Source organism: Camelus ferus, chromosome 9, assembly GCF_009834535.1.
Source record: "Camelus ferus isolate YT-003-E chromosome 9, BCGSAC_Cfer_1.0, whole genome shotgun sequence".
Classification (NCBI taxonomy): Eukaryota; Metazoa; Chordata; class Mammalia; order Artiodactyla; family Camelidae; genus Camelus; species Camelus ferus.
This window is the reverse complement of record NC_045704.1, coordinates 14,863,345-14,886,602: the sequence shown is the minus strand read 5'-3', so window position 1 is coordinate 14,886,602 and position 23,258 is coordinate 14,863,345. Positions and strand designations below refer to the sequence as shown.

General features: G+C 44.8%; 1 pseudogene; it reads left to right on the top strand.

Moving 5' to 3' along the window:
- The first annotated feature begins 12,641 nt into the window (after window positions 1-12,641).
- Window positions 12,642-12,969, top strand: LOC116665949 (annotated as a pseudogene).
- Window positions 12,970-23,258: the final 10,289 nt, after the last annotated feature.

Sequence of the window (23,258 nt, the reverse complement as noted above, 5' to 3'; positions counted from 1 at the left end):
TCCATGAGCCTGTCTCCACATCTATAAAAATCTATAAAATGGGAAGAATAATAAAAGCTCAGAGCTCAGACCTCCTTGGGTGCTGAAGATCAAATGAGATCTTATGTTCAAAGTTAACTACTATCATTAATGTTGTTATTGTCATTTTCTTTTTTTTTAAACACCTTTATTATGGTACGATTCCTGTACAGTAAATGACATACATTTCAGATGTACAATTTGGTGAATTTTGATAGATGTATACACCAATGAAACCACCACCACAATCAAGATAGCTAACATTTCCTTCACTCCCCAAGAGGTGCAAATTTCGAATTCCTGATTTATCCCTTCCCACCCCCTTCCTCCCCCTGTAGCCATAAGTTTGTTCTCTATGTCTGTAAGTCTGTTTCTGTTTTGTAATTTGTTTCCTTTTTTTAGATTCCACATATAAGCAGTATCATATGGTATTTTTCTTTCTCTTTCTAACTGACTTCACTTAGAATGATATGTCATTTTCTTTCTTAAAGATTGAACGGGAGGTTGTACTGGAGATGGAACCCAGGACCTCCTGCATGCTAAGCATGTGCTCTACCACTGAGCTGTACCTCCCGCCCCTCTACTATTGTTGAAGAGCATGATTTGGGCCCCAGACCAGCTCCAGATGCTGCTGGCCCCTGATGGTGAGCTATTCCTCATCATTCCATCACTGCGAGCTCTAGCCCTAGACCTGCTTGGAAAGGAGCTTTGAGAGCTTGTGATGATATTTTGCAGGACCTGAGGCATTGGGACCAGGCCAAGCTGGACATTATTTACCCAGGATCTGAAAGACCCACTACCCAGGCATGAGTGTCCTTGCGGACCTCCTTCCTGGGTCTCTTGGAAACTCTCCTTTCTCAAATCCTCCCAGCCTTCACACCACCTACTTCAGAAAGCATTGCACCCTCCCACCCTTCTAGTCTGAAGTCCTATTCATGCCACAAACTCATGTTAAACTCCTACATTTGGTCCTAGACACTGAGAGCATGGACACTCAAGCCACACAGATATTGGTTAAAATCCTGACTCCACCACTTACCAGCTAAGCATCCATTTCCTTATTTTCCCTAGAGACCGTTGGAGCATAAATTTGATGGTGTACACAGTGACCCTCAATACAAAACACAAGGCAACAATTCCCAAGCATGCTCTTCATTCCACAAATATCCCTGAAGCCCTTACAAAGGGCCAAGTACTGTTTAAGGTGCTGGAGATTCCACAGTGAAAAACAAAAATTTAAAAAAAAAAAAAAAAAAACAGACAAAACTCCTTGCCAGGACGGAGGAGGGACAAGAAAATGAATTTGGGGGCTGTCAGGTGGGAATAAGGGAGTTAGTGAGACCAGCTCATGGCAGAGAGAGATGGAGCAGTGGGGATGGACCACTCTGAGGAGGCGACATTTGTAATGAGAAGGAGTCCACTGGGACAATATGCAAAGAACATTCTAGTGAAAAAGAAGAGCGGTACAAAGCCCTGAAACAGCAGGAAAGGCTTTGGGCCTATTTGATGTTATCTAATCTCTAATAGCCTTTGAGACCTCTCCTGTTTTACTGATTTGGAAGCAGACGGTATAATGAGGTTTGTTGTGGCCCAAACTCCTTGCCTTCGGAGGGGTATTTGAACTCAGATGTCTCCAACCCCAGATGGCACCCTCAACCCTTACCTGACACCCCGGCTACCCCTGCAATAGGTTCCTCCCCAGGTAGAGAGACTTTCTTCAAAGGACCATCATTTATTCCGAGCACAAAGTTGGGCCCCATGGTGCTAGGGACCCAGCAATGACCAAGACAGTCCTGGCCCTAATCTGCAGGGAAGCACAATCCAGAAGGGAGACAGACCCATCCCCAGACAATGACAACATAGAGAGAGCAGAGCTGGGATGGGGGAGTCCAGAAGGAATGCTTGACCTGGACTGGGGGTCATGGAGGGCTTCCTGGAGGAGGAGGAATCCCAGCCAGGACAGGAAAGAATTAGATCAAGCCCAGGAAAAGAGTGTTCAGGGTAAAGGGAATAGTATGTGCACAGCCTCAGAATTTAAAAGAGCCTGGAATGTTCAAAAGCAGGGATCTAATCTAGTCACCCCAGTGGCTTCCCTCGGGATAAAGTTCAAACTCTTTAGCCAGGCTTCTGTCTATTCAGTAATTCATTCCTTCAATCATTCAACAAACCACATCCACTGAATGGAACACTGAGCGGCATTGAATATAATGAGACAGGTGGGGAACTGGATGGAGGGCAGATTTTCGTAACAAATCAAGCGGTCAAGAAATATTGCTAAGGAGGTAAAGGCAAGGTGGGGGTATATAGGACAGGGCATCATATCATCTACGGGGGAAAAAAAACAAATATAAACAGCCTCTGTGTCAAATGCATTGACTGTCTCTGCAAGAATTCACACAAACTGCTCAGAGCCGGGAGATTTCAGGAAGGAAAGCTGTGACACTGTAAAACTGTTTTCTCATCTCACTGCTTAGCAGCTGAATGACTTCAGGCAAGTCACTCAATCCTCCAGCCTCAGTTTGCTCGATAGTAAAATAGGGTTAAGAGTAGTACCTGCCTCTGAGGTCATGGAGGGATGAGCCAAGTTCATGTGTAGAAAGTGTTTTGGATGGTATCTGGCAAACCACCATCTCATAGTATTTTAAGCTGTGTTGATTCTATCTAAGGGTCAAAGTTAAAAAGGCCTCTTGTGTGAGCCTCAAACACAGACTCACAGGCTGGTGCTTCCTCTGCCAGGAATGTTTAGTTCCGGTTGGGGCCCAGCAGCTGGGTTTCAGGTGCTGCGGCAGCCAGCAAGCTCCTGGCAGCCCTCCTGGTAACCAGGGCCCCCGGGTCTAGGCAGGGGGCCCCCAGGCAGTTAGGTAACAGGGGAGTGGCCGGGCTTAGCCTAGTCACTGCTCACCTACTCTAAGCATAAGGGTGCTAGATGGGGCCAAGAGGGAGGGAGGAGGCTCCAGGACTCAGGGGACCCAAGCATCCCAGAACCTTTGGGAAGTGCGGTCTGGGTCCTGGCCAAGAGGGCAAGGTTTGAGGGTTTGGTTCAGTATTGGCCAGGAGTGACCCACCCCTTGCCCTCCTCAGGCTTGGAGAGGAAAATATACCAACTGGTCTCAGCTAGCTTTCCTCCTATTCAGCCAGACCTCCTACCCAGATTCAGATTTCATCATCAGGCGGAAAAAAAAAAAAAAAGGCTGCAGGAAGGAGGTGAGAGGGTCCAGGAGGAGGCTGGGCTGAGCAGTGGGAATCTGGACCCCACCAAGCAGGAAAGCCCTTCTTGGCCTCAGTTTGCCTCCTGTGAAATGGGTATTGTTCTGAACAGTGCTCTCCCTGAGAGGAGGTGTCACACCAGGAGGGACTGAGTAAACTCCAAGGCTTCAACTTTCTCCATCATACCTGTGATCAGGCCTCTCCGCCTTCCTTAGATTTGCTTTCCTGTATTCATTCAGCAAACCATTTCTTTTTTTTTTTTTTAAACCATTTCTGTTTACCTATTGTGTGCCCAGCCCTGTGCTGAGTGGTACTGGGGACCCAGCAGTGGCTGAGACAGGCCAAGCTCCTGTCCTCTGGGGCTCACAGTCCAGTGGGAGAGACAGACAGTAATGACCCACAGTGAGTAGGGCTGGAATGGAGGGGCCCGGGGGGAAGCCCAGCTTGGGAAGTGGGGTCAGGGAAGGCTTCCTGGAGGAGGAGACCTCTAAGCTGAATTTTATTGTATTTTATTTATTTATTTTTAATAGACTTTATTCTTTTAGAGCAGTTTCAGATTCACAATAGAATTGAGCAGGAAATACAGAGAGTGTACACATAGCCCTCCCCACCCACACATATATGCTCCCCTACGCTCAACATCCCTCATCAGTGTGGCATATTTGGTACAATCGATGAACCAGCATGGGCACATTATTATCAACCAAAGTCCATAGTTTATATTAGGGTTCACTCTTGATGTTGTACATTCTATGGGTTTTGACAAATGCATAAACACATGTAGCCACCCTCTGAGCTGAATTTTAAAGGATCTCAGAGCCGGCCAGTGAAGGGAGGAGGAAAAGGGTGCAGGCACAGGACACAGCAAGGGTGAAGACTTGGAGGTGAGACATCTATGAAGCCATGAATAGTTCTGTTTGGTCAGAGTGGAAATTTCAAGGGGAAATGTGCTGAGAAATGAAACTGGAGTGGTGAGCTAGATCAGGCAGGCAGAAATAAAAAGCTGCAGGTGTAGCTCAGTCGTAGAGTACCTGCTCTGCATGCATGAGGTTCAATCCCCAGTACCTCCATTAAAATAAATAATACATAAATAAACCTAATTAACCCCCCCAAAAAGAAATAAAAAGGCTGAAGTTAAAATCATTCATTTAACACATCTTACCTAAGTACCCAGCCCTTTGCTGGGTCCCAGCTCGGGTCTGTGTAGGGTGGCCAAGGTGGGTTCTGCCCTGTCTTATCTTATTGTTTCTTAAACTTACCAAGTCTCATAGGGTCCATGGTGCGTTAAAATGCAGATTCCTGGGCTCCGGGGCTAACTTTGAAAGGCAGGAAGGAAAATCCCCCACCTGCCCAGAAGGAGAGGAGAATGAGCCAATCAGTGAACAGCACTAAAGACATCACACCTGCTGATTCCAGAATTCTGCTCCTTTGATTGGAATCTGAGGGCTCTTAGCACGGCCTGTACATCTATGTAATCTGTATTTTCTTTTTTTTTTTAATTTTTAAAATTTTATTTTTTGTTGAAGTGCAGTTGATTTGCAATCTTAGTTTCAGGTGTACAGCAAAGTGATTCAGTTATACATATATATACATATTTTTTTCTCAGATTCTTTTCCATTATATGGTATTACAAGAAACTGAATATAGTTCCCTGTGCTATACAGTAGGACCTTGTTTATCTATTTTATATATAGTACTGTATATCTATTAATTCCAAACTCCTAATTTATCCCACCCCTATATTTTCTATATTTTCAAACCTCAACCTCGGGCATCAACCTATTCGTTGGGCATGAAATAAAGGAATGAATCCTGAGTAGTTAATTTTTTAAAATATTAGCTAGAGCATGCAGATACTAATATACATAAAACAGATAAACAGGTTTATACTGTATAGCACAGGGAACTATATTCAATATCTTGTACTAACTGATGGTGAAAAAGAACATGAAAATGAATATATGTATGTTCCTGTATGACTGAAGCATTGTGTTGTACACCAGAAACTGACACAACATTGTAAACTGACTATACTTCAATAAAAATATATGTGAAAAAAAATTAACTAAAGCATATTGTAAAGTAATTATTTTTTCATGAAATTATAACGTACCTGTGTGTGTGCACACCTGTACAGCCACATACTGCATTGCAAGCAAAATATACATTCTCTTGTTTGTATCAAGTGTCTCAAATTCGAAATAGTTTGAAAAAAATATTCCTACATGATCTGCCCTCTCCTCAACTTTCCCATCCTATTTCCCCACCTCTTTTTCTCATATGCCTTTCTCTTCACTTAAGATCTTCAGATCCCCTGAGTCTTCAAGACCCTGAGGCTGGCTCAGGTATCCCTCCAGGTTCTTCCAGCGCCCTGGCCTCCCCTCAGACCATCCCTGCTCACTCTGAGTGGTCACTGTCTGGGGAGGTATCGGTCCCCTCCATTGGGCTGGGCAGTGGGGACCATCTCAACCAGCGCTGAGTCCCCAGCCTTGCCCGGCATGGGGCCAGGCGCATAGTAGGGACACCAGGAATGTGGGTTGAGTCTCTTGGAGGAGACAGAAACGTTGGGTCCATCAAGGCCAAGAGTCAGGGGAGTTTCATGCACTCTGGCCTGGCTGGGCAGCTGCAGTCAGGGAGACTGGAAATTGGCCCAGACCATCTCTTCCTATCTTTCTAATTATTTATTTAAAAGCTGGCTTGTCTGGGCTGCTCTGCCCCGCCTCCCCCAGATGCAGGCTGTCAGGCCCCTGTGGCCTGTGGTACAGTGGTGTAACTCAGGTTTCCGAGCCCTTTGCAAGCAAAGGCCCAGAACAGGGGTGTCTGCTGCTGCCTTCCCCACTTCCCCTCCAGATTTCTCCAAGGCCATACGAGCTGTTTTCCAGGGCAGCTGCCCCTGCCACCACTCCAGGCCCTGCCCTGGGACCCCCCAGTTGTCAGGAGACCTGGAGAGAAAGACATCTGATGCTTCCAGGGAGGCAGGATAGGAAAATGGTCCAAGTTGCAGTGGGTTGGGGCAAGAGGTGAGCCCTCTTGCTTCTTAGCGGTCCTTGGATAAGGGATTCCATCCCTGAGCCTCCTGTCCTTTGGTCTGAAACAGGATGGAAGTAGTTTCTACCCCAGAGGCAGCAGGAGAATTAAACAAAGCCATGTGGCATAAGCCCTTAGCATAGGCCTGGACAGTGTAATAAGAGAAAAGTATGCTGGAGAGGCTTTTATTTCTGTGATTATTAGCTTTTCCCTTTAGAGAGCCCTGGTCAGAGGCGAGCTAGGCCACACACTGAGGAGTATGAGGGGCTACAGGCCTATCCTTAGGGGTGTGAGGGGACCCCGTCCTGTCAGGAGTCAGTCCTGAGGGCAGATAACCACACAGTGTGTTTTTGTGACTGTGTAAGCGCCATTTCTGAGGGCGGTTGGCCCAAGGGACCAGGACATTTTGAGTCTGGAGACATTGCCACCCAGAGAAGGGAGAGGCAGGAGCTAATCAGAGTGGGTAGGAACATGGCCCATTTCAGGGGACAGATAGCAGATTATCAAAGTGGCTGCGATGTGGAATTTACGAGGGGTCATGGTGCAAACTTTCTCTTGCAAGAAGAAAGAGACAAGGCCTGACTACAAGGGGTGCAGGCCTTGGGAGAACCTGAAGGCTTCATCCTGCAAGCAGCAGGAGTCATCAAAGGTATAAGTAGCAGAGTGACACAATCAAGCTGGCATCCTTAGAAGAAGCCTCTGCCCTCTGCCCCATTTGCTGGTGGCTCCATGGAAAGGCATTAGGCAACAGGCATTAATGTTAGAAGGTCCCATGACTTTTGACACAGCAGTTATTCGAGGGATGGATTCCTCAGTTATAGCTGCGCATGTGGGAAATCACAGCAGTGATTTGTGTTGGCAAGAGACGATGCCAGCCTAGCACTCATCAAGAAGGGACCAGCATAATCCATCATGGTCCATCCATGCATTGGAATACAAAAGAACGAGCCATTTCTGTATGCATTTCAGTGATGTGCTGCTAAATGTTTAACCGCCTGCTCTCTGGGAGAGGAAACAGTCCTGATTTGTAGCGTTTGCCAATGTCTATGGTGTAAATACTCCTACCATGGCTGATTCTAAGCTACTAACATTACATCATTGAATGCAGAATTAGAAGATATCCTCAGTTCTTCACCATTGTGTGGTTTTCATAATGTCTAGACCAGAAAGCAGTAAAATGTAGAATAATAATTAGGAAGTGATAAATTGTGACTACTTACCATCGTTATGTATATGGAATTTATTTAGTTGTAAGTGTGTATAATTTAAGTTTTAGTAATGGCTATGTTTAACAATAGGCTTGCATATACAACAAGTTTCTTCTGTATAGCACAGGGAACTGTATTCAATATCTTATAGTAAACTATAATGAAAAAGAATATGAAGGGGAGTGTATAGCTCAAGTGATAGAGCATCAGGTACAAGGTCCTGGGTTCAATCCCCAGTACCTCCATTAAAAAAGAGAAATTAAAATTAATAAACCTAATTACTCCCCTCTGCCAAAAGAGAAAAAGAATATGAAAGCAAATATATGTATGTATATGTATGACAAACATTATGCTGTACACACAAAATTGACATAACATTCAAACTGATTATACTTCAGTTTAAAAAATTAATTAATTAAGAAAAAACCAGGCTTGCAAAATTCCCAGAAGTTTAGCAATCAGCCCTTACAAACTGTTACAAGCCAGCCCCAGCACACCATTGAGACATCTCCAAGATGAGACAGCAAAACCAATTTGTGGCCAAGACTCTAACAGGATTGTATGTCACCCCGCACAGACAGACTGTCCCTCTTACTCCTCTCCAGCCTGGTCTGGAACACTTCAGGCTCACTTCTACCTCAGGACCTTTGCACTTGCCATTCCCCTCCTTGCTGTTCCACACTTACCCCACGTAAACACATGACCCACAGTCTTTCCTCCTCCAGGCCTTTGCTTGAATGTCACATTTATGAAGACCTTCTCTGACCAGCCTGTAAAAAAAAATAGAAACTTTCCTGGCTCCTCAACACTTCAGCTTCTTTGCCTGCTGTATGTTTTATCAACAGCACTTACTGTGCCATCTGACCTACTATGCAATGTTAAAATGTACCGGTCGGCGGGTGGTATAACTCAGTGGTAGAGCACATGCTTAGTTAGCATGCATGAGGTCCTGGGTTCAGTCCCCAGCACCTCCATCAAAAAAAAAAAAGCACTTGTCACTTTAGACAGTATCTACTGTCTGTCTCCCCTACTAGAATGTCAGTTCGATGAGGGCAGGAATTTTATCTGTTTTCTTCTCTGCTGTGTCCCCATTGCCTAGAACCGTGCCTGGCACATAGTAGGTGCTCAATAAATACCTGTTGAATAAATGAATATGCTCTTTTTAATTTTTTATACGATTTTGAAGTTCCTTTCCATTTACAGTTATTACAAAATATGGGCTACATTCTCTGTGTTGTGCAATATATCCTTATAATCGTACACCCAATAGTTTCTACCTCCTACTCCCCGCCTCCTCAAAATGAATATGCTCTTTTTTGTGTGTGTGTGGGGGGGGGGTAATTAGGCTTACTTTTTTTCTTTCTTTCTTGATGGAGGTACTGGGAATTAAACCCAAGCCCTTGTGCATGCATGCTGAGCTGGCACTCTACCACTGAGCTGTACCCTCGGCACCACTGCCCTGCCATGAAAGCACATGTTTTTGCTTGTTTTTTTTTTTTTTATGAGGGGGAGGTAATTAGGTTTATTTATTGACTTCCACTTGGAGGAGGTACTGGGGATTGAACCCGGGACCTCTTGGGTGCTGAGCATGCGCTCTATCACTTGAGCTATACCCTTCCCCCACAGTGAATACACTCTTAAGTAAAATATCAGGTGCAGAATCATGTGAATAGTCCCTCATCTGTACTTACATATGACAGACTAGCTCTGGGAGAAAATTCAAGAAACTGGTGGCTCCAGTGCCTCACAGGAAGGGCCCCGGGGGGAGATGAAGAGATGGCTTTCACAGTATCCCCTCGTGTACCCTTAGAAATCTGTGCCATGTGCCTTTAATTACCTATTAATTTTTTTTCAAGTGTTCTATTAAAAGTACTGCCTTGGGCTGCTGTGGGGAGCTGGGACGTGGAGGAGGGGGAGCCTGGGCCAGGAGGAGGCCGGGGCACTGACCCAGGACCGGGGACCAGCTGGGGCTGCCAAGATTTCATGTCCTGTTCCAGAAGGTCCGGTTCTGGAATGTTCTGCACAAAGCCCTTAGAAGGCTCTGGGAGGTGAGGCCTGTCCCTCAGGCCTGGCTTTTGCAAGCCAGACAGGCGGGTCTTCCAGAAAGGCATCTTGCCCAATTCCGCCCCCACATAAAAAGAGCCCAGCAAGACCCCGCCTTCTCCAACAGGCCCCTGGATAAAAGCTTCCCTTTCTTCCTCTCCTTCTTCCTTCCCACTGATCTTCTGCCCTCCTCCTGTCTCTTCTCCTTCCCGCTTCCTCTACCCTCCATCTCCCCCTCCCTCCAGTCACGTATGGCACGGCCTCCCCCAGCGCCTCTGAAACTCCAGCTCTCTCTGTATCATGCCTTTGCCTGTGTTGTTCCCTCTGCCTGGAACTCCTTCCCTCTTCCTCTTCACCTGACTCTGGTTTCTCCCGGAGATCTTAGCTTGCTTTGTGTCACAAAGATTTACCAGGAATCAACTTTTTAGCAGGCGCCCTGCGAGGGATTAGGGGGCAGGTGCTGAGAGGTCACATCCTAGCTGGGAAGGGCAGGAAGCAGAGGGGTCAACAGAAACTAGAAACAAGGGGATTCTTAAAAAGAGCTAAATGCTCCAAGAATTAGTGGTCTGCTGGCTGAGTGAGGAGAAGGAGCCTGCCTGGTGAGGAACTGGCAAGAGAGAGCCAGGAGGAGGGAACAGCAAGTGCAATGGCTCAGAGGGTGAGACCGAGCTTGGAGAGTTCAGGAATCAGAGAAGACCAGTGTGGGCCTGATTTGAGGGAGTAAAGGAAGGTATCATCAGATGTTGCTGAAAAGGTAGGTTTCCATGAGGGATGTCATGTCTGAGGAGCTTGGCATCTCCTCCTCCAGGAAGCCCACCTTGACTGCATCAGGCACCACCCCCTCCAACCCTAACCCTGTTCACTCTAGGTTGTAGCTCTCTGGTCACTGGCCTGTCTCCCTCACTGCCCTGTGAGGACAGGGCCAGTCACAATTTTGTCCCCAGCCATGCCCAGCACATGCCTGAGTACACTACAGCTGCTCAGTAAGTGCCCTGGTTATCCCCAGGAAGGCTTGCCTTCTCTGCCTCCTTGCATCCCCTCTCCCTACGCCTCTCCCTGACCCAGCGCTGACACTAATGAGCTCCACACCCAGCCCAGCCTCTTTCATCAAAGGCTCATGTGGGGAGGATGCCCAGCCTCTTTTATTCGATCCTCAAAGGCCCATCTGGGGAGAGGCCCAGCTCCAGTCACCTCTGACGGGCTGCAGGCTTGAGCTGAAGGCTCTGAAGTGGTCAGATCAAACACCTCTAGAACTGACCCTGGGCTGGGCCAGTGTAGGGGAGGCTCAGAGGAGATGCCAACTCCCAGACAGGAGCCTTCCAGGATGGAGAACAGAGCGGACGCTGGGCAGCATGTGGAACCAGCCAGGGGGCCCATTTGTTTCCCATCATCATAATCACACAGCTCCCAGTTGCTGACTCAATTTGTGCCAAGTACTGGGCTAATTTTTAAAAAATAATGTCACTTATTAATTTAAACAGATAAGATCTGGTAAGGGGACAAAATTCAGAAGACTCAAAAGGCCTCTGGGAGAAAGTAAGTATCTCTATTCACAATTTTCAAAGGCTGGGGGAAAAGCGCCCCTCACACTGGGTGGGGGCAGCTCTAATTTTTCAACAACATGTATCTGCTATCTCCCTAGTTCTCCTTCTTGGAGGCAATTATCATTACCAGTTTCACCAAAAATGTTTGTTCAAAAAATATTTATTGAAGAAAAAAGAAAAAAATTTATTGGGCACCTGTTACATGCCAGGCACTATTGTATGGGCTGAAGCCATAGTAGGGAACAAAAGAGACTGAAGTCCCAGTGCTCGTAGAGCTGGAATACTTATGAAATAGACAGATTGACAGACAAGGAGAATATGGGGTGTGTCAAATGGTGAGATATTCTGTACAGTAAAATTAAGTACAGGTGGGCAATAGGGGCTGGGGAGTCCACTTTTTTTTTTTTTTTTTTTTTTTTGGTTTTCTTTTATAGAAAGGCCAGAGGAAATCAAACAGCAGTTTTGTGTGCTGGCAGGGATGATCTAGATTTTTAGTTCTAGAGGAGAAGCCGAGGAGAGAGGAGAAAATAGCTGGAAGATTGTCATTGAATTGGCAAGAGAAGGCTCCCTGGGCCCTACAATACATTCATCATTCATAGGCAAAGTCTGTTTTCCAAAGATGGCCACAGCAATCTCTCCATCCCACATACTCTTACAGTGTGACCTTACAGTCTCATGGAGTGTGTCTTATGTAAGATTATGTTCCCTCCCTTTGAACCTGGGCAGAACTTTGTGACTGCCCTGACCAATGAAGTATGGTGGAGGTGAGGCTTCCAAGGATACGTCATCAAATGCCAGGCACTTGCCACGTGCTCTTAGGGCATTTATTCTTGGAACCCATCTGCCATGCTGTGAGGAAGCTCAACTAGCCCACAAAGAGAGACCAGACGGAGAGGTTCTGAGAAGATGCTCTGGCCAACAGCTCAGTTGTCATCCAGCAACAGCCAGTGTCATCTGCCCAGACATGAGTGGTGACTCTTCCAGCTGATTCTAGCTCCTAGACATCAAGTAACCCCCAGTCAGCAAGTCTTGCCAGCTGGAGCTCTAGATATCAGGGAACAGAGACAAGCTGTCTTTGTTGTGCCTTGTTCAAAGTCCTGACCTACAGAATCCATGACTGTAATACATAGGTTGTTTTAGACCCCAGAGTTTTGGGGTTGTTTGTGATACAGCAGCAGATAACTGATACACCAAGTAATAAGAGGAAATGTGGGTAGATGAGTGGTAGGAGTCTGGGGAAGTTTTCTTCTGATGGGTTTTCTTTTCTCAGTGAAGTAGGAAGCAAGGTCCCCACTGAAAATGGGCAGAAGGGGAGGAAGTGAAAAAGTTTGAGGAGACAAGATAAGTTATTAAAAAGTCTAGGAGAGGGGTGAGTATAGCTCAGTGGTAGAGCACATACTTAGCATGCACGATGTCCTAGGTTCAATCCCCAGTAAATCCATTTAAAAAAAAAACTAATAATAAATAAATAAATAGACATGATGACCTACCTCTCCCCCCCAAAAAATTTTTCTTAAAAAGAGAGAAGTCTAGGAAACAACACAAGCATCCATCAAAGAATGAAGGGACAAACAAAATGCAGTCTATCCACACAATGGAATATTCAGCCACCATCTTTTTCTGTCACCATAATGTCCCAGCCAATGTTCTCAAGAGCATTCACAATGCCAAGGAGAGAGGCACACGCCAAGTTCTTGTTAGGCTACACTCCAAAGTCATTTTCCAGTTTCTAATTATGATGATGAAGCATGGTTACATTGGTGAATTTGAAATCATTGATGATCACAGAGCTGGGGAAATTCTTGTTGTTCTCACAGGCCTGTCCCATTAGTTTGGATTCGTTGTACCAACGACCACAGCTGGCATCGTGGACCAAGAGGAAGCAAGACAAAAAACACATAGGAGGGAAAGTCCTGAGACTCTTTTTTTTCCCTCGGAATGGGACACATACAAATAAAATACCTCAATGGAGGAAAAAAATGAAGTGAAATTCTGACACCTGCTGCAACACAGATGAATCTTGAAAGTCTTATGCTGAGTGAAATAAGCCAGACACAAAAGCACAAATACTGTGTGATTCCAGTTACATGAAGTAACTAGAATAGGCAAATTCACAGAGACAGAAAGTCAAATAAAGGTAACCAGGCTCTGGGAGGAAGAGGGTGTGGGAAGTTGTCGTTTAATGGGTACAGAGTGTCTGTTGGGAATGATGAAAAAGATCTGGAAATGGATAGCAGTGATGGTACCATTATATTGTGAACGTGCTTAATGACACTGAATTGCACATTTTAAAATGGTTTTTAAAATGGAGAATTTTATGTTACGTGTCTTCTACCACAATTAAAAAAAAAAATTAAGGGTACTGGAAGAGCAAGTGGGCTGGGGTGAATTGCCAGGCAACACGACCGCCCCCTGGAGGTTCATGATCCTGAAGTAAAAGTGAGACCCGACCTCTGTGGTTCTCCAGCCTCCAGCAAGTGCAGCCCACTGTAGGCAGAGAGTTGGGGGTCTTCTCTCTGAGACTGTTGAGTTAGAGGGACCAAAAGGGTTGAGGGCGGTGCAAGTAAAGAATTGCAACGATTAGTCGCAGGCTCTGTGGTGGGTGAGGGTGGAGTAGGCACGGCGTGGGGTGGGGGTGGGGGGGACGGGGAGGCCGAGACAGTGGAAAGGGGTCCAGTTAATGGAATGGAGGTCCTGGGGAGTTTTTCAGTCGGTCACCTGATGGATGAGCTGGAAAAGTCCAAATGGTGGGGCTGGTGGGGGGTGCTTGATGTTGAGATTGTGGAGGGAGCCAATGTGGTTGTTAGTTGTGACAAGTTGTCTTCTCTGATCCCAAAAGGGAGGGAGGGGCTGAGGAAGAGGGGAAGGCAAGGTCTATGGGGGAGAAGAGGCCAGGGTACTGAGGAGCCAGTGTGCTGGAACTGTCATCTTTGTGCATTTTGAAATGCCCAAGAATTAGGACAGGAAAGAGTGGCAAAAACTGGAGACTGAGGGCCAGACAGCTGGGGGGTCCAGTTATTGTAACCAGCCAGCCCAGCAGGGTGACTCCCCTGAGCTATTTCTCTCTCACATCACTCTAATTCCACCCAAAGGGCATCTGGCTGGAACAGACCTCGCCATCCTAAGGATGTGGGGTCGCCATGGCAACACTATCTCCATTACTTAGGGCCAGTAGGGTGGGATCTGGCATCCATCTCCACGGAAACAGCCAGGCTCACATCCTGGAAGGAGAGTGTCATTATCCGGAAGACCTTTACTGGTCTGGGATTCTTTCTCTTACCAGCCTTACTTCTTCCTCTAAGAAGCCTTCCAGGATTCTTCCAAATCTCTCCACTCCCCCTCCCTGCCCGCTTCCTGTCCAATCTGGCTTCCACCCTGGATCCCTGATTTTGGGAGAGGAGGAAGCTGTAAGAGCGGAGTGGGTGTAAGAGGTGTCAGAGAGTTCATGGGAGAGATAGTTCATCAGGAAAACATCCAGAATATTTATTCACTCAGTAAATTTTTTTTTCACTCAATAAATATTAATTGAAGACCCACTAGCCAGAAACTGCGCTAGCGCTAGGGACGTAGTGGTTAAAAAAAAAATGAAATCTCAATCTTCTTGGAGCGGACATTCTATTAGTAGAAGGGAGACAGATAACAAGTAGACTAGCAAAATACAGAGAGAAGCACTGTCAAGTAGAAATAGAAATAGAAATAGAAATAATAGAAATAGAACGGTCGGGGGAGGGTCTAGCTCAGTGGCAGAGCGCATGCGTAACATGCACACAAGCGGTCCTGGTTCAATCCCCAGAACCTCCATTAAAAAAAAAAAAAAAAGAATGGAAGCCGCATAGATAATTTTTACTTTTCTGATAGCCACATAAAAAAGGTTAAAAGTAACAGAAATTAATTTTAATAATACATTTTATTTCACCAATGAAAGTAAGCAGAATAGTGGCCCCAAAATATATTCATGTCCTAATTCTCTGGACCTATGAATGTGTTACCTTACAGGACAGGCGGACCTGCAGCTGTGACTATTTAAGGATGCTTGAGATGGGGAGATTATTCTGGATCATCTGGGTAGACCCCTTGTAATCAAGGGTCCTTATAAGGGAAAGAGGAAGGCAGCAGAGACAGAGAGAGGGAGATGGGATAACAGAAGCAAAGGTTGGAGAGAGGCAAGGGAGTAGAGCCCCGACGAATGTGGGTAGCTTCTAGAAGCTGGAGAAAGGAAGGGAACAGATTCCTCCCAAGAGCCTCCAGGAGCAAGGCAGCCTTGCCAACACCTTGCTTTTTAGCCCTGTAAGACTCATTTCGGACCTCCGGAAGTGTAAGAGAAAAATGTGTCTTCAATTGAGCCTTCCCATTGAAGAAGATCCAGAAAAAAATAAAGTGCATGGCAACCATTTTTCTGCTCAGGAAAGAGAAATCCCATAATGTGAAAATTAACGATTGAAATTAACCTTCGATGACAGCCTTTGGTCCTGATGCAAAGTAAAATCTTTCAGATGATGCATCTCCAGATACATAACAATAGAATGGTTAAAATTGAACCAAATAACAGAAATCACAGAAAACTTTGTCACTGTTGTAATTGCCATATAATGCCCCACTAATATTGAAACTACTCTCTCCCTAGACAGTGAAAAGGAAGATGGATTCACAATTTGAGTTGGGAGATTACTACTGTTGGTTTTCCTTCTCCAAATCCTCAGTATAAAACTTTACATTATGTTATTTGTGACAAAAAAGAAAAAATGAACTGATGTGAAATTCACTTGAATTAAAATGGAAGTAAACTTGTAAGGGGAGGGGCGCGGATTTTTATAGAGCTTTAATCTCCAATGCACTCTTCCCCAACTTCCCAGAGGTGGGTGAGTGGGGCTGAAAGTTCCAATCTCCTAATCACTTGATTTTTCTGGCGACCAGCTCCATTTTGAGGCTATAAGGTGACCCCACACTAAGTCACACATTAGCATAAACTCGGGGATGATCAAAGGGGCTCCTTACGGATAATAAAAGACACTTCTGTTACTCAGGAAATTTCAAGGGTTTTAGAGCTCTGTGCCAGAACCAGGGACAAAGATCAAATACATTTCTTATTATAGCACAATCTCCTCCCTTCAAGTCAAGGACCTCAACCCACTTCTATTTGAGTGTGAGCTGATTTTAGTAACTGGACTTGCAATGAATAGAATATAGCAGAACCAAAGGCATGTCACTCCCCAGATTGGGTTATAAAAAGATTGCAGTTTCCATATTGGGTCCTCTCTCTCTCACACATTATTGTCTGCTCTAGAGAAATTCAGCTGCCGTGTGTTAAAAGATAAATTGAGGCATATACAACATGTTAACAGCTTAATCAAGTACAACTCAAATTCAACCAGGCAGTGCCAAACTCAAAGTGGTTAGGAACACTCTACCTACAGGAGCCAGGAAAGACTTTCTGTAGAGAAGACATGAAAACAAAGCAAGGAGATTATTTGATTGGCTATAGCTTAAGCATTCGCCTTATTTGGGAAAGACTTGTTGGCTGTGATTTGTTGTCCTTGGGTTTTGTTTAGTGTTTTCTTCCTTCCTTCCTTCCTTCTTTCCTCCTTCCCTCCCTTCCTTTCTTTTTTTTTGTCCTTGGATTTTGATTCTTACTGTGGACAAAAAAATGTTGCCTGCCATTTCAGTAAACAACGAATGTCACCCACCATCAATCCATCAGTCATGGCAGCCACGCAGACAGTGAGCCCTGTAGGGAATTCAGGATGGAGGGAAAGAAGACACTGGTCTTAGATAGTTAAGACGTGTGGGAGAGGATGTAACTCAGCGGTAGAGCGCATGCTCATCATGCACCAGATCCTGGGTTCAATTCCCAGTATCTCTATTATGAAAAAAATAAACAACAACAAACAAAATAAAACCTAATTACCTCCCCCCACCCAAAAAAAAAAAAAAGACATGAAGACTGAATAGATAAGGAATAATTTCAGTGAGCCAGTCTCTTGTATCTTCCCATACAAAGAGAAGCACTAAAATCATTAACCTAAGCTGCCTGCATTTTATGATTAGCAGTAATCTTTTGATCTTTGACTTTTTTTTTTTCAGCAAAAACTCCTATATAGCCTGGCTTCTTCCATACCTCTTCAAAGTAGGCCCTCAGAGCTATCTGAAAGTCAGTGTCCTGAGCTGTGGTCTCAGGAAGGCTCCCGAATAAAACATACCTCGCGACTTTTATGTTGTACATTTTCCTTCAGTGGACGTTACCTTGAGGCATTTGAGGGCATGTCTGGGTTTGCTTAGGTAGTTTGCACTAGAGCCACCCCAGTCTAACAGCTTCCTTTTTTAATTAATTAAGCACACATCATGAGGACTCTCAGGAGAGGCTCACAGGCCCAGCCACAGCCCATGAGGAACTGACATCCCCTGCCATTAATCACCTGAGTGGCCTTGGGAGCCAATCTCCAGCCCCACTTGAGTCTTCGAATGACTCTGGTCCCAGCAAACAGCGTAACCGCAGTCTCTTGAGGGACCCTGAGCCACAGCTGCCCAGCTCAGTTGCTCCTGGATTCCTTACATCCAGAAACTGTATGAGATAATAAACATTTGTTGTTTCAAGTTGATAATGTGGGGGTAATTTGTTATGAAGCAATGGATAATGAATACATAACCTCAATAACAGTTGAGAAGAAAAAAACCTTCCATGGCTCCCCAGTACCCTTGGGACAAAGCTCAAACTGCTTGCCATGGCCTATGACTCCACCTCCTCCCTTCATCCACCCCTGCCGCCCCCCTTTCCCTAGGCCTTTTGCACTTTCTGAAGTATAACATCAGGGTTAAAGGCCAGACTCAGAGTCAGACTGCCTGCAAGCGATTCCTGCCTGCAATAGATCCACTGCTTACCAGTGATGAGACCTTGGGGAAATCAGTCACCCTTCCCTGTGTGTCTGGGTGTGGTGTAGTGATTATAAAAGCTGTTTTCAGTATTCCAGGCTAGTACGCATTTTTAAAAATTGAAGTATAGTTGACTTACAATGTTGTGTTAGTTTTGGTGTACAGCATAGTGGTTCAGTTATATATATATTCTTTTTCAGATTCTTTTCCATTATAGGTTATTAGAAGATATGAATATAGTTCCCTTTGCTGTACAGTAAGTCCTTGTTATTTATATATAGTAGTGTGTAGCATGCTGTTTTTAATCACCAAAATACTCATATTTTCTGCTGTAATATTTCTTGGTAATGTCACAAGGGCATCAGTGCCTTGAGCTGCATGTAGACTGTTGCAGACGACCTTATAATTCCAGAGAAACTAAACTTACTCATTTAGAAAGTCTGACCACATACATTGTGGTGAAAAACCTTACGAGAATCTGTTGAAAGACCACTTTTCGTGGTTCCCCAGAGGGGCCAAACAGTGCTTCCTCTTTTTTTAAATTAAACTTTTTAATTTTGAGTTAATTGTAGATTCATATGCAGTTTTGAGAAATAGGAGGGAGAGTGTAGCTCAGTGGTAGAGCATGTGCCTAGCATGCACGATGTCCTGGGTTCAATCCCCAGTACTTCTGTTAAAATAAATAAATAAATAAACCTAAATACCTCCCCCCCCAAAAAAATTTTTTTTAAAAAATTTAGAGAGCACATGGAGAAATACAAAGCAAAATGCCAAAATGTTAGCAAGGGTTACATCTAACTGGAGGATACATGAGTGCTAATTGTATTAGTCTTTCAACTTTTCTAGTATCTGTGAAATTTTCCATAATAAAAAATTGGGGTGTCGGGGAGGGTATAGCTCAAGTGGTAAAGCACATGCTTAGCATGGGCGAGGTCTTGGGTTCAATCCCCAGTACCTCCTCCAAATAGAAATAAATAAATAAACCTAATTACCTCCCCCTCATAAAACAAACCAAAAAATATTGGGGGAAAAAGTTTTTTTTAAAGAAATAATACAGAAAGATTTTGTGTGCCTTATACCCAGTCTCCCCCATGGGAACATCGTATAAAACTATAGAGCAGTTCTCCTTATTCAAGTTATGTTCTATAAAGTTACTGCAACCCTGAGTTAGCAGACGCTGAACCACTGCTCCCGGGCCAACACAGGGGTAGGTTCCTGTGAAATTTTGGCCAGGACATTTCATGAACCTGCCAATATATAACTTTACTGTGTGTGTTTCTGTTTGAAGATACTTCCTGCAATGTACAATGTTGATTCTCTCATATTGAACTCAGGCCAACAGCACTATGACTAGTGCCTGAAGGAAGTTTACTTAACACATATAAAAGTCCTAAGGGTAACAGAGAGGGTATAGCTCAATGGTAGAGTGCATGCTTAACATGCATTAAAAAAATAAGTAAATAAACCTAATTACCTCCCTCGTCCCCCCACAAAAATTAAACAAAAATCTTATTTGGGGATGGGAGGGATAAATTAGGAGTTGGGGATTAACCTATACATAGCACTATATATAATAGATAACCAACATGGACTTACTGCACAGCACAGGGAACTGTACTCAGTATCTTGTAATAACCGCTAATGGAAAAGACTGAAAAAGAATATATGTATGTATATATATCTGAATCACTTTTCTGTACACCTGAAACTAATACAACATTGTAAATTATCTAGACTTCAATTTTTTAAAAAGTTAGCAGTTAAAAAATAAACAAATGGGGGGGTATAGCTCAATGGTAGGGCGCATACTTAGTATGCAGGAGGTCCTGAGTTCAATCCCCAGTACCTCCAATTAAAACAATAAATTAAAAGAAATAAAGGCAATCTGTTTTTTATCTGTTTAAAAAAAAAAATCTTCTGTATTTTCTTCTCAAGGCACATCACAGCCTGCTTAGGAAAACAGGACAATTCCTCACCACTATGGGTTGGGAGTCATTTTAAACTGCAAAATCACCAAAAGAAAAAAAAAGGCACAAAAATGTGAAAAACGTGGCACCAAATAGACCGTGAAAGGGATGCTTGTTTACAGTGTGAGAGCTGAAAGGAACAGGCAGAGCTTTGCCTCGGTCGACCTCAGCTGGGAATGTGTGTGTTGGGCGACTCAACTTTTTTGGCTTCTCTGCTCATGTCTGGAAATGACCTCGAAAGCACCGGGAGCGCTGATTTGGGTATTTTTCCGGATCTGCATTCAAAAATGGGGAATCTGCAAATAATGAGGATCCACTGGCTGTTCAGTACCACATCCAGGACGCTGAAACTGATGTGGTCTGGAAATAGGCATTTCCCTCGCCAGGATTCCCCCAACCCCCAGCTCTTTTATAGCCACACCCACTTTCTCTAGTTCCACCCTCTCCTTAACCCCTGGGGACCACTAATCTAGTCTCCATTTCTAGAATTTTGTCATGTTAAGAATTTTAGCTGGGGGGGGGGGTGTAGCTCAGTGGTAGAGTGAGTGCTTAGCTTGCAGGAGGTCCTAGGTTCAATCTCCAGGACCTCCATTAAAGATAAATTTAAAAAAAATTTTAAATAAGAAAATAAATAAACCTAATTACCTCCCCCCCTCAAACAAACAACATAAATAAATAAAAATTTTAAAAAGAATTTTATATAATTCCATTTATGGAATCACATAGCATATAACTTTAGGGGGGTCCTTTTAAAGTGTACAATTCAATGGTTTTGGTTTTTTTTAATTTACTGTTTTTTAACACATTCACTGAGGTAGGCAATCATCACCACCATTAATTCTAGAACATTTTCTTTACCTCCCAAAAGAAACCTCGTACTTCTTAGCTGTCATTTCTCTCTCTCTCCATCCTTCCCAGCCCTTGGTAACCACTAATCTACTTTCTGGGTCTATGGATTTGCCTATACTGGAGATTTCATAGAAATGGAATCATAGGCTATGCGATCTTTTGTGTCTGGCTTCTTTCACTTAACATAATGTTCTCAAATTTCATCCATGTTGCAGCAGGGATCGGTACTTCATTCCTTTTCAAGTCTGAACAATATTGCATTGTTTGGACCTATCACATTTCTTTTGTCCATCAGCTGATGGGTTGAACTTGATTCTTTTTTTTTTTTTTTTTTTAACAGAGGCACTGGGGATTGAACCCAGGACATCATGCATGCTAAGCACCCACCCTACCACTGAGCTATACCCACCCCTAGAGCATACTCTTAAGGTCTGAAACCCACGGAGAAGATGGAGATCAAACACCATCTTTCCTTTTTTTCATTCCAATAAAAAAAAATATTCGTGTTACTAATAGCATTTTTCAAAATATGTGCAGAAATACTGGTTGAATCTCCTTCACTGACAATGCCACAGGCAATTGTGTTCTGGTGTTTGTTTTGGATGATTGCTGGGAATTTGATGGCTCAAGGAAGCAAGGATTCGAAATCTTAAAGGTAAATATTTTCTCTCACTCAATGCAGCTGCTGTTCTAAGTGCTCGGTGCCTATTCACTCACTTAAACCCCCCAATAGTCCTGTGAAGGAGAGGTTGTTATTATCCCCCCCATTTGACAGATGAGAAAACTGAGGCTCTCTCCTGAGCCCACACAGCCAGTGAGTGGAGAGGCTGGGTTTGAACCCAGGCCATCTGGCTTGAGTGGCTTTACTGTTGGTCACAGCTCTAACAAATTGCACAAAGTAAATCAGCATTGAGGAGGTCCTGGCATCACCTCCAGAGGCTGACCAGCCTGTCATTTTGTGACTCTCACGTTCAAAGATTCAGCGATTCTAAGGCTGCCTGGACACCAGGGAGTGGGTGGATGGATGTTAGGACTCTTGGGATTTGCTTCCAAAAAAATGCAGGGGTGGGCACTGGATGGGGTAGGGAAGGCACAGGGTGAGCCAACGAGTTAATAATGGAAAACAAACAGTCAAAACAACATCAGGTGAAATGAGGATGCTCAATCTTTCAACGAAGGCTTTGGCACAGAGACTCTCCAGCACCAAAGGTGAGAGGATGGCCCTGGCTGCAGACAGACCACCTTCAATCCCAGATCTTCCTGGCTGTGTGGCTCCAGCTAAATAACTTCACATCTCTGATCCTCAGGCCCCTCCCCTGCCCAGCTGGGGAGACGATCCTGACCTCATTCAAGAGCCTGCACCTCCAGGGCTGACCTGCAGCAAGAACTTGACCAGTGGGGTGGTCTTAGGTGAGTGACTGCCCCCCGATCCCGTCTCCTCATTTGCAAAATGGGACAGTCATAGCACCTAGCTTTTATTGAGAAGATTCATTTGTTCATTCATTTATTTACTACTTATTGAGCATCTACTAAGCCTGATCTTTGAACATCTGCCCTTTAAGGCATGGGAGTAGACCAGTGAACAGGGCCCAACTGAGGAGGTGACGTTTGAGCAGAGACCTGGAGATGAGGGAATAAGCCACACAAAAATCTGAGGGAAGAGTCTTCTAGGCAGAGGAACTGCTAATGCAAAGGCCCTGAGGCAGGACTGTGCCTGGTAAGGTCAAAGAAGAGCAGTGAGACCAGTGTACCCAGTATAGAGTGAATGAGGGGGAGAGGGAGGGTGATGATGTCAGAGAGCAGACTGGGACCTTGTGGGTCCTGCTGAGTAAGACAGAAGCTACAGGAGGGGTTTGAGGAGGGAAGTGACATCATTCATTTCCTGTAAAAGGATTCCTCTAGCTAGCTAGTTGGGGCCAAGGGTAGAAGCAGCAAGGAGGCAACTGCAATAGTCCAGCTGGGAGATGCTGGTGGCTGGACCAGGGTGGGAGCTTGGGAGACATACTTTGGATACGTATTGAAGGTCAAGCCAACAGAATTTCCTGCTGGCTGGGATATATGGGGTGAGAAGCAGAGAAGAGGCATGAATCTCTTCAAAGTTTCCAGCCTGTGTACCTGAAACACGGTGGTTTTTATGCCATTCAAGGAAATAGGCTACTCAAAGCGCTCAGTGCGGTCACATACCGGAAAGTGCCTGACCTGTGCTGTGTCAATTAAAGATGTTGTCAGCCAAGGGCAGAATTGCATCACCAGGAAGGAAAGGCAAGTCTTACCTGGTCAACTTTGACAAGACTCTGGCAGGTGTCAGGCATGGAGCCAGGCTTCCACCTCATATCTCCCTCTGGGCAAGGCTGGCCTCTCCCTTCCCCAGGTCAGAAAGAAAGAATCTCTCCCATTTCCACCTTGAATTCACTCTCAGCCAGATTACTGAGGCTCCCAAATGCTTCTGCCAGGCCTGTCTTCCCTCAGATTGCAGACAACTAATATGCCACATCTCAGCTGTTCTGTGTATGGTGTGAGGTAGAGGG